This window comes from Anolis sagrei, chromosome 2 (genome assembly GCF_037176765.1).
Source record: "Anolis sagrei isolate rAnoSag1 chromosome 2, rAnoSag1.mat, whole genome shotgun sequence".
Classification (NCBI taxonomy): domain Eukaryota; kingdom Metazoa; phylum Chordata; class Lepidosauria; order Squamata; family Dactyloidae; genus Anolis; species Anolis sagrei.
Genome location: NC_090022.1, coordinates 211,219,188 through 211,231,372, shown reverse-complemented (window position 1 = coordinate 211,231,372; position 12,185 = coordinate 211,219,188). Strand labels below are relative to the sequence as shown.

Genomic DNA, 12,185 nt, shown 5'->3' with positions numbered 1-12,185 from the left:
CATAGAATCATAGAGTTGGAAGAAACCCCATGGGCCATCCGATCCAATTCCCTGCCAAGAAGCAGGAAATCACATTCAAAGTACACCCAACTGTTGGCCATCCAGCCTCTACTTAAAAGCCTCCAAAGAAGGAGCCTTCAGGGCAGAGAGTTCCACTGCTGAACAGCTTTCACAGTCAGGAAGTTCTTCTTAATGTTCAGGTGGAATCTCCTTTCCTGTAGTTTGAAGCTATTGTTCCGCATCCTTTCCAGGACAGCAGAAAACAACTTGCTCTCTCCTCCCTATGACTTCCCTCCCATATTTATACATGGCCATCATGACTGCTCTCAGCCTTCTCTTCTGCAGGCTAAACATGCCCAGCTCTTTAAGCCTGAGCTCAATATAGATTTTTTTTTTAAAAAAACCCCAAAATCTCCAAAACTTTCAAAACATTTAAAAAAAATCTTTGCAGTAAGAACACATTTAATTAAGTGCTGGAAAATATGGATTTATGAAATATGGATGCACAAATGTACCCAGCGATCAATTGTTTTGCAGTGAATTTGAATCACAGTGTATCAGTGTACATTTATATTTGTGTGCCTGTTTATCATTTTCTTCAAATTCGATTACTTTATGGTCTCAAGTCAAATGTGGATACTTCATGGACTCCATGAAGCAAAATAACCTTGAACATTACTGACAGCAAAAGGAAACAATTGATTGTGTATTTTAGTAGTATATGCCTTTTAATATACTATGTGTTTTAGTAAGGAACCGGGCAGCAGCCAGACTGCTCAGTGGACCGGTGTACAGGAAGCACACAACACCTGTTACGTCGGCTCCACTGGCTGCCAGTCCGCTACCGAGCACAACTCAAAGTGCTGACTTTAGCCTGCAAAGCCCTAAATGGTTCCAGCTCAGCTTATGTATCTCCCTCTATAAACCAGTACTAAGATCGCCTGGGGAGGTCCTGCTCTTGGTCCTGCCGCTTTTACAGGTATGATTGGTGGGGATGAGGGACAGGGTCTTCTTGGTGGTGGTCCCTCAGCTGTGGAACTCCCTTCTCAGTGAGATCAGATTGGCCCCCTTCCTCTGGTGTTCAGAAAAAAACCCCTTAAAATCTGGCTATGCAAGCAGAGATAGTATTACTGAAGCAGCTGTTTGGGCTTCAACTCCTACAATTCCTAACAGCTGGCCCAGAGGGCTGAAGTTTGCCCATGTCTGAGCTAAAGAATAATCATGGGACCAGTGCAATCTTTAATATGTTTTATGTTCATGTTATGTTTCTTTTATAGTTTTTAATGGCGTTTAATTCATATTTATATGTTATTGATTTAGTTATGTTATGTATTGCTTTTATATCCTTCTTCAGCATTGAATTTTTGCCATTTTCCCATGTTGTACAGTCCCCTAGGGGTGAGAAGAGTGGTATAGAAATGCAATAAAATACATAAATAAATAGTGTATTAAGTTGTTGTGAGTCTTCCAGGCTGTATGGCCATGTTCCAGAAGCATTCTCTCCTGATGTTTCACCCACATCTATGGCAAGCATCCTCAGAGGTTTTGAGGTTTGTTGGAGACTAGGCAAGGGGGGTTTATATATTTATGCGATATCCAAGGTGGGAGAAAGAACTCTCGTCTGTTTGAGGCAAGTGCGAATGCTACAGTTGATTACCTTAATTAGCATTGAATAGCCTTGCAGCTTCAAAGCCTGGCTGCTTCCTGCCTGGGGGACTCCTTATTGGGAGGTGTTAGCTGGCCCTGATTGTTTTATGTTAGGAATTTTCTTGTTTTTGGGTGTTGCTCTTTATTTACTCTCCTGATTTTAGTTTTTTTTTTTTTTTAATACTGGTAGCCAGATTTTGTTCATTTTCATTGTTTCTTCCTTTCTGTTGAAATTATCCAAATGCTTGTGGATTTCAATGGCTTCTCTGTGTAGTCTGACATGGTGGTTATTAGAGTGGTCCAGCATTTCTGTGTTCTCAGATAATATGCTGTGTCCAGGCAGGTTCACCAGGTGCTCTGCTATGGCTGACTTCTCTGACTGAAGGAGTCTGCAGTGCCTTTCATGTTCCTTGATTCGTGTTTGGGCAATGCTGCTGCGTTTGGTGGTCCCTATGTAAACTTGTCCACAGCTGCAAGGTATACAGTAGACTCCTGCAGAGGTGAGAAGATCCCTCTTGTCCTTTGCTGAACATAGCATTTGTTGGATTTTCTTAGTAGGTCCGTAGATAGTTTGTAGGTTGTGTTGAAGCTGCAAGGCCATTCAATGCTGATCAAGGTAGTCAATTGCAACATTTACCCTTGCCTCAAGAAGACAAGAGTTCTTTCTCCCATCCTGGACATTTCACAGATATATAAACCCCACTTGCCTAGTTTTGAACAGACCCCTCAACCTCTGTGGATGCTTACCATAGATTTGGACAAAATGTCAAGAGAGAATGCTTCTGGAACATGGCTATACATCCCGGAAAACTCACAGCAATCCAATGATTCTGGCCATGAAATCCTTCGACAACATATAGTGTTGTATCTGTCTGTTTTAACTGTGTTCCAAATAAGCATGTTGCTGTTGTTGTTTTTGTTGTTGTTGTTATATTTTCTGGCTATTCTGAATGTCATTCAAAGAACTCTCCAGTCATGCTAAGGTGAAACATCAGGATTTAAGCCACTTTGGTGAGTTAATTCCCAGTGCAGTCAAATCCAGACAATTCACCTTAACTCAACCATGCCTATATTTACAATTTGGTATATTACAATACACCATTGGCGGCACTAAAATGAAAAACAGAAAGTCGTTGACTTTTAGTCTCCTGAAAAACAATGAGAAGGATATTCAAATGGTATAGAATGTGTTTATTAACAGCAAAGTCAAGGGCACTATTGGTTCAAATTCGAATACAGCAAAAGGATATATAAAGAAGTACAGGTTGAGCATCCCTTCGGATTTTTAAAAATACTCCCCAAATACTCCCAAATTAGGAGCCTGGCAGGACTGAAGACTGACAGGTCGGAGGTTCGAATCCAGGGAAAGCGTGGATGAGCTCCCTCTGTCAGCTCCAGCTCCCTGTGCAGGAAATGAGAGAAGCCTCCCAGAAGGATGGTAAAACATCAAAAGATCCCAGCATCCCCTGGGCAACATCCTTGCAAACGGCTGATTCTCTCACACCAGAAGCGACTTGCAGTTTCTCAGGTTGCTCCTGACATGGAAAAAAACACTCCCAAATTGTTCACACAGAAGGCTAAGATAGTGACACCTTTAATTTCTGATGGTCCAAATGTACACAAACTTTGTTTCATGCTCAAAAATTATTTAAAATATTGTGTATAAGATTATCTTTAGGCTTTGTATATAAGGAGTATAGGACATGCATTATTATTATTATTTCATTGTTGTTCTTATTTTGTGTTTAAATTTAAGTATACTTGCAAACAATGCACCTGTCTCTTCCCTCCTATAGACTCGACTTTCTAATTAGCAAAGGAGTATTTCTGGCTGAGGAATTAATTATGCTCTAAGCCTCTCCTTGCTCAATTAATCCCTCAGACCCACCACTGTGCCCTTTTCCTAGTAAACTATTCTCACTTCAGAGCAGACTCAGGAGGACTTACTTATCCTGCATATCTGAAGCACTTAAAAAAAAACTTCTGAGCAGCTCCTTGATTCTTATTTTGCACACTCACTCAATGTAGGACTTCTGCCTGAGAACCACAACTAACTTCTAAATCCCATTGGACTACCTGGATTCACTTACCCAAACGCGCGCTCCCTCTCCGGGCTCGGGCAGGAGGCGGGCATGAGGCACGGCCGCCCCGATGGAAGGGAAAGGAGCTGCTCTGCCCGTCCGTCTCCCTTCCTCCTCCTCCTCCTCCTCCTCCCGCCTGGAAGGAAGCGCTGGGCTCGGATGGAGCTCTCCCAGGCGCCCCCCTCCCGCCCGCGCTGCCTGCAGGATGAGCTCCAAGCAGGACTGAATGACTGGCGGCGCCGGCAGCCTTGACAGGAAGCCACGTCCTCCTCGCCCCAGCAGGTGCGGGCCACGCCCACTCCCCGCCCAGCCATGAGGGACCCGGGGCGGGAGACACGCCCACCCAGCCCTGGCAGGTGGAAGCCACGCCCCCTGCGGGCCACTCTGCCTCGCATAGGCGCGCTCGGAAAGAGGCCACGCCCATTCCTCTTAGCCCCGCCTACCCCCTCGTCTCCCAGCCTTGGAGGAAAGGCTCAGATGCCTCAGGACAGCAAACTTGGGCGAAAGCCCGCCCCAACCACTAGCCACGCCCCCTGTGTTCTAACAGGCGCCTCGAGAGAGAGGTAGAGGGTCAGCCCTGACTCGGGCTCTTGGAAGGAGGCCCCGCCCCCTATCCTAGCCCCGCCCCCTATGTCCTATCAAGCACCTCAGGAGAGAGGCTCAGTCCTATCTCGGGCTCGTGGAAGGAAGCTCCGCCCCCTCCCTTGGCCCCGCCTCCTGTGTCCTAGCACGCGCCGCCTCAGGAGAGGGGTAGAGGCTCAGCCCTGTCTTGGTCTCTTGGAAGGAGGCTCCGCCCTCTACTCTAGCCCCGCCCCCTATGCTCTAACAAGCGCCTCAGGAGAAAGGCTCAACCCTGTCTCGTACTCTTGGAAGCAGGCCCCGCCCCCTCCTCTAGACCCGCCCACTTTCTCCTAACAGGCGCCTCAGGAGAGGTACAGGCTCAGCCCTAACCCGGGCTCTTAGAAGCAGGCCCCGCCTCCTCCTCTAGCCCCGCCTCCTAACAGGCTCCTCAGGAGAGGCTCAGTCCTGTCTCGGGCTCTTAGAGGGAGGCCACGCCCCCTCTTCTAGTCCCGCCCCTTTCTCCTAACAGGCGCCTCAGGACAAGCGCCCTGTTTCGGGCTCTTGGAGGGAGGCCCCGCCCACGCCAGCCGTAAGAGGTGGGAGCCCCGCCCTCTCCCCTAGCCCCGCCCCCGTGCCTTAGCAGGGCCAAAGAGACTGCCTCGCCTAGGCGCCCTTGGAAAGTGGCCCCGCCCACTAAGCCCCGCCCATCCCCTTCTCGCCCCCTTCGTCCTGGCAAGTGTCGCAGGACCAGGGTAGAATCTCAGCTCTGTCTCGGCGCCCTTGAAAAGAAGCCCCGCCCACACCATTTCTAACCCCGCCCACCCTTCCCATCCCAGCTCTGTATCCAGGCGAGTGCTCCTGACAAGTGGTAGCCCCGCCCCTCACCTAGCCCCGCCCCCTGTGTCCTGGCAGGCGCCACAGGACAGATAGAAGCTCAGCCCTACCTCAGAACTAGTAATCCTGCCCACCTCCCCCTCCCAGCCCTGCATCTTGAACCAGGGAAGAGGCTCTGCCCCGCGCTCTTGAGCAGGAGCCCCGCTCACCCCTCTTAGCCACGCCCCTGGAAAGCGCCTCAGAAGAAGGTGGGCTAAATTACATAGCGATACAGAAAAATGTATACAGGAGTACTGAAATAATGAAAAAAGTACTTGAAAAAAGTACTAAGTGCTATTGGGAGAAAAGCAGGCTTTCCAAGGCTGAGTGGGGATTCAAACCCTGGTTGTTTCCTTTCAGAAAATGTCAGTCTTGACTTGTTCAGAGGTATTTTTGCCTTTTGCTTTCCATTGAGGCAGAGAGAATGTGACTTGCCATTTAGTGGGCTTTCAGGGCTGAATGGGAATTTGAACTGTGGTTTCCAGGGTCATCGGCTAATGCTCCAGCAACCACTATATATGTTGTCGCTCTAGTTCCTTGTACACTGGTTGTGAACATTGCTGATTTCTCATATTTTGCTAGTATATGAATCATATGATAGAGTTGGAAGAGACCTCATGGGCTATCCAGTCCAACCCCCTGCCAAGAAGCAGAAAAATCGCATTCAAAGCACCCCCGACAGATGTCCATCCGGCCTCTGTTTAAAAACCCAAAGAAGGAGCCTCCTGAAGTATTGGTTCAAGCTACAAGTCTTGAGTGCAAAGCCCACAACGATTATTATTATTCATACCCCACTTTTTCGCTCCACAAAGGATCCTCTGAAGATGCCAGCCACAGATGCAGGCAAAACATCAGGAGAAAATGCTGCTCGAACACAGCCTGGAAACCATACATCACCCCAGTGATTTTGGCCATGAAAGCCTTCGACAATACAAGTTTCAATTTATTTGCGCCCATTCAGTACATTGCTAATGACAAACACTGATCTAGGGTAAGAACAGCTGACCTTAAACCACGAGGTCGACCTATACATGAGTATATATGGCAGGTGTCCTCAAACTAAACTTTTTAAACAGAGGGCCAGGTCACAGTCCCTCAAACTGTTGGAGAGCCAGATTATATTTTTTTTAATGAATGAATTCCTATGCACACTGCACATATCTTATTTGTAGTGCAAAAAAAGAAACACTTAAAAACAATACAATAATTAAAATGAATAACAATTTCAACAAATACAAACTTATTAGTATTTCAGTGGGAAGTGTGGGCCTGCTTTTGACTGATGAGATAGGATTGTTGTTGTGTGCTTTTATGTCAATTCAGACTTAGGTTGACCCTGACCGAGGGCCGGGTAAATGATCTTGGAGGGCCGTATCTGCCCCCTGGGCCTAGTTTGAGGACCCCTGATATATGGTATCTTAAGCACGTGTTTTGAATTACCCTTATCAAAGCAAGAAAATATGTGTTATTTAGAATCAGGATTGCCACCTTATCATTTGAGAAGCATGCTCCTCTTCTACCTGCAATCTCCTTCTTTGCCCTTGAAGGCTGAAAAAATCTGCCCTTGCAATGAGGATGAACTAAGACTCACAGACCCAGGCAACAGAATATCCCACTATCATCACTTCACATCTATTGCGGTTGCTGAGCACTTTCCTTTCTTGCCCTTGCACAGGTCAAAACGTCTGAAATCTCAAGGAAGAGAGGATGAAACCTACAGTAAGAACATCTGTCTGAGGGTGGAAAAAGAAAATGTGGATGGTTGCATTCCCTTAAATAAGGACTGGTTTGGCTACAGTGTGCTTTGAGGTCATAGACATGGTCCCAATGAGGACGATGTATTATTAATTGGTGTAAATTGCCTTGGGGGTCCTATTGAATTGAAAGGGAGGACAAAAAATCAAATAAACTGGCTTGTGTTGTAGGGTAATATATTTAATTGTGCTGACTTTAGAGATTCAGTAACTTTCCATGCTGTGAAGAGCTGCTCATTAAGATGCAATTAATAACAGCAGAGCATCTGAAGCCATTATTTTCTGGTCAGTAGGAAGCCCTTTTATCCATAAGAGGTTCCCAGAGCAGCTTATGATTATTATTTAAGAAAACGAAAAGAAGATGTGAAGGAAAAGGTATATAGTTCATTGAAACCTGTTCATTAAGACTGCAGAAATTCTTAAACAGAAAATAAAAATAAACACAAAATCACATCTAACATTGTAACCTGCCATGGCACTGTCCGAAGGAGAAATACCTCCCTCTATTTAATACAGATTGAACATCCCTTGTCTGGAATCCAGAATACTCCAAAAACTGTCCACGTGATAAGGTCAACTTTGGTTTCAGGTGGTTGGATGCATGCAAACTTTGGGGTGTTGTGTGCTTTCCAGGCTTTATGGCTGTGTTCTAACAGCAAACTTTGTTTCATGCTTGGAATTAGTACAAATATTGTATAAAATCATTTTCAAGCAATAAAGTGTTCATGAAAGATAAAGGCATTTCATATTTTAGACTTGAGTCCCATCTCTAAGATATCTCATTATATGTGTGTATGTATATGTAAATGTATCTATTAGGCTTGTTTGATCTTGTTCGTTAGTTTCTAAAGTCGTTATTAATTCATATTTAAATTAGCTTACGATCCAATATCAAGCCATGCAGGAATAGTGTGAAGAGTAATTAAGAATCAAAACAATTTTTCCAAATTTGCATAATTATTTCATAATTATTTCGTAATTATTAAGACGGGAAAGAAGGAGAGAAAAGGTGCCAGCGTTACCTTTCCTCCCCATCCTCCTCCTCCTCCTCCTGGAGATATTTTATTATCTTATTACTTATTTTATTATTTTATTATTTTATTTTATTATTTATTTTATTATTTTATTATTTTATTAATTTTAAGTGATTTTAATTTGTATTTTTACTAACTTAATGTATTTTAATTTAATCCTGAATTTATTTTAATTTGTTTCTGTTAGTTGTAAGTTTTATCACCAACAGTCAGCAACAGAGGGAGAGGGATGCTTCAGAAGTTCCCCCTGTCCCGTTTGGAGGTGTTTTTAGCGCATTGCGCAATTGCATCCGCCATTAACGAATCAATTCGTAATTAATGAAATTTCGTAAATTTCAAAATTTTGAAATCTTAAATTTCGGAAGTCCTCAGAAATTCGCCCCCTGGAAACGAAGCGAGTTTAGAACCAATTTTTTTCTTGATCAGACAAGCCTAGTATGTGTGTGTGTGCGCGTGTATATGTTGTCGAGCACTTTAGAATGGCTAGTGAGATCCAAGCCACTGTGGGTTTAGCCTGGTAAGAAAAGAGAAGCCAATATTCCAGAAAAAATCTCACTAAGTTGGAGCAGAAGCCATCGAGGTATTTATTTCTGTTACAGCTGGAAAAGGATGACGGATGCAGTAATCTGCTGAGGAGCTGCCATGTCCCAGCATAAAAATGACACATTTTATACTTTTCCCACTCTGAATTTCCCTTGCCCTCCCCCCAGATTGGTCAGGGGGGAGCCCTAACGTCAGCAAGCTGAGAGGAGTGGCCAGGATCTGGTGCAGCTTGTCCAATGACAGCCTGAGCCCCGCTTTGGCTGCTCAGCCAATGATGTGAAAGGAGGCATGGCAATAGAAAAAACAAAGGAAAATAGTTGCTAAATGATGGGATTGTGAGTGGTTCATATAGGATCCTATTGAAAAGCGCCCTAGGCGATTGCTGTAAGCCCTCAAGCCCGACTTGGCTATTGATATACAGTTTTGAAATAACATTTCTGTCTGGCTCCTCAGAGTCAGTCCATTGTTCAAAAGTTCCGCGATACTGGTTTCGTGATGGGATCTTGTGGATCCATTCTTCTGAGATGGGGAACATCATTGTTGGTGGGATGGCGACGTCCCCTTCTCCTCGCAGAGGGGAAATATCCTTTGTTATGAGTGGTTAAAGTGTCCAAAAGGTTACCCAATTCTTAAGTGGCCTGATCCTCCGAGGCTTAAGAAAAGGGGCCATCAAGCTATTGTCTATATTGTGAAATGCTTGAGTCTATTCAACAAAATGCAGACCCGGGACAGCTTGTGGCACCTGAGTCAGGAAGAGCTGGCCAGAGTTCATAAAAGGGTCACATTGCCACATGTTTTATACATACATATAAGAAATTATTGGGGGCATGGGGCATATAAAGGGTTCATAAAAGGATAAGAGGGCATGCAGGGTTGGGAAGAGATGGGTCCTTATTCTGGTTGTTAGTCCTTCTGCAGATTGGCCAAAACTTAACTCTTATTATATTATTTAATGTAGTCCAAGAGTTACATTATATTTGAAAAATAGTAAGAAAAGTAATCCTGTGTTTATCTCATTATACACATAGAAAAGTAGAGTGTGGTGTTATTTTACTTTTTTGAGTTTTCTTTAAAACATGCATGGTAATCACAAAAGCATATTGTTCATCTATTCTTTTCTTCCAATGCCTTTCAATGGTATTTATCATAACATTATTTTAAGAAAACGTTTATGGTGATTTTTTTTTCATTTTGGAGGTATATGTGCCTAAGCATTTTAGCATATCAAAGGGCAAGGCAAGAGAATTGTGAGTTTGCCTGAATATTAGTGAGAAGCAGCACATTCTAAAAGTGGAAGATGTTGGCGAGGGAAATTACCATGACGACAGAGGCGGCATATTTAAATACAAATTGGTGCTAGGCTTTTAAATGTTAATTGCAATAGGAAAAGAAGAGATACTTGAAATTGCAATCATTTTTCTGCTACTCAGAACTTGTGCCTTATTTAAATAAGAGGGCTAGAGGAAACCAAATGCAAACAGTGATGTTTTTAAACAGAAAAATGTGCATGCACACTCAGTTTCAGTTCATAATGGGGAGAATATAACAACGTTTATTTGTTAAAAATATAAAAATATATAGATATTTATATTTTGATGTGCGTGTGTGTGTGTGTGTATAAGCATGCTTTCTCCCTGAAAAATTTGCTGATCTCCTGTTTTAAGATAATTGTATGAACAGCTCAAGGTAAACAAATACCCTTTTAAAAATTGCCAGTGCCAAAACTATAGATCAAGACAGAGTATCTTCACTGTAGAATTAATGCAGCTTGACACCACTTTAACTGCCTGGCCGAATGCCATGGAATCCTGGGATCTGTAGTTTGTTGGGGCACCAGCATCCTTTGCAGTGTCAAACTGCTTTAATTCTAGTGTAGATGCTGCCTTGGAAATTGAGCCCATTATTTCTATCAGTTTTAATCATTTATTGCTTGATACCCATGAGCACAATTGCCATTTTGCCATGAATGATGCATGGCTTTATCAAAGTAACTTTTACTAAAATTAATAAGAACATCAACCTTGTCTTACTTAACTGCTGACTATGCCTGCCCTGTTTGGCACAAGTCTGCCCACATGAAACATGTAGAATAATCACAGGATGTCTCAAACCTACACCTGTTGATAGACTCTATATGCTAGCTGGCATGGCCCCTCCTGATGTGCGATGGCAAATTGCTGCCAATTGCGAGAGAAATAAAGTTGAACACTATGAAAGCCACCCACTGTATGGCTACCAGCCTCCTCCCAGCAGACACAAATCAAGGAAAAACTTCATGAGAACCACCTCTTAATGTTCCCCTAGCAGCAGCAAGAGTATCCCTCTGGGCAGCTAAACCAGGGAATCCCAAGTGGATGGTCCCCCATGAGGGTCTTCCTCCAGGGGCAAACCAGGAATGGGCAACTTGGAAGTCCCTGAACAGACTTGGAAGTGGAGTTGGGAGATCAAAAGACAACCTGGCAAAATGGCACTACCTAGAAGAATCCTACCCCTTGTGTGGCTGTGGAGCAGAACAAACAACTCAGCATCTGTATGCTTTCCCACAATGCCCTGCCTCATGCACAGAGGAAGAATAGTTTAAAGTTGCCTGTTTTTGGTCTAAATTGACAAATGGAATGGCCCTGGATTATGATTTGGATTGCATGATTTTAACTGATGTTTTAATAATTGGATTTTAATTGGATTTGTTTATTTTATGGACATAAATGTGTATGGCATCAAATTGTTGCCTGTTGTAAGCCTGCTCTGAATCCCTATGGTGTGAGAAGGATGGGGTAGAATCATAGAATCAAAGAGTTGGAAGAGACCTCATGGGCCATCCAGTCCAACCCCCTGCCAAGAAGCAGGAATATTGCATTCAAATCACCCCTGACAGATGGCCATCCAGCCTCTGTTTAAAAGCTTCCAAAGAAGGAGCCTCCACCACACTCCGGGGCAGAGAGTTCCACTGCTGAATGGCTCTCACAGTCAGGAAGTTCTTCCTGTTGTTCAGATGGAATCTCCTCTCTTGTAGTTTGAAGCCATTGTTCCGCGTCCTAGTCTCCAGGGAAGCAGAAAACAAGCTTGCTCCCTCCTCCCTGTGGCTTCCTCTCACGTATTTATACATGGCTATCATATCCCCTCTCAGCCTTCTCTTCTTCAGGCTAAACATGCCCAGCTCCTTAAGCCGCTCCTCATAGGGCTTGTTCTCCAGACCTTTTATCATTTTAGTCGCTCTCCTCTGGACACATTCCAGCTTGTCAATATCTCTCTTGAATTGTGGTGCCCAGAATTGGACACAATATTCCAGGTGTGGTCTAACCAAAGCAGAATAGAGGGGTAGTATTACTTCCCTAGATCTAGACACTATGCTCCTATTGATGCAGGCCAAAATCCCATTGGCTTTTTTTGCCGCCACATCACATTGTTGGGTACAAATGTGGTAAATAATAAATACATAAATAAAATTATTTAGCTGCTTGTGCTTCCTCTATTTTATCAGTTTTATATGTATTTATGCAATGATTTTGATACAAAATAAATAATCTCAGGTTAATTTTTGAAAAGACTCTGTTTTTGAAATGTTACGTCTGTAGCTCAAAACACGTCTTCGCAAATAACCAAATTAATGCTTTGGGGGAAGATGGCTCCATTAGTACAAAGCCATTACCTCTTAGTTGCACTTAACTATGACATGTTTATTGCATTAGAAG

The 12,185-nt window shown here is 43.7% G+C and overlaps 1 protein-coding gene across 4 annotated transcripts in view; it reads right to left on the bottom strand.

Annotated features, from left to right (window-relative positions):
• Positions 1 to 3,970, bottom strand: part of SLC24A2 (solute carrier family 24 member 2) — a 108,087-nt gene extending 104,117 nt beyond the window's left edge. For 3 of the 4 annotated variants that reach the window (XM_060762437.2, XM_060762442.2, XM_060762438.2), the window contains exon 1: positions 3,738 to 3,970. The gene's annotated coding sequence lies outside the window, so the exon portion shown is untranslated. The remainder of the gene's footprint in view (positions 1 to 3,737) is intronic. The other variant, XM_060762441.2, reaches the window with a different exon arrangement.
• Positions 3,971 to 12,185: the final 8,215 nt, after the last annotated feature.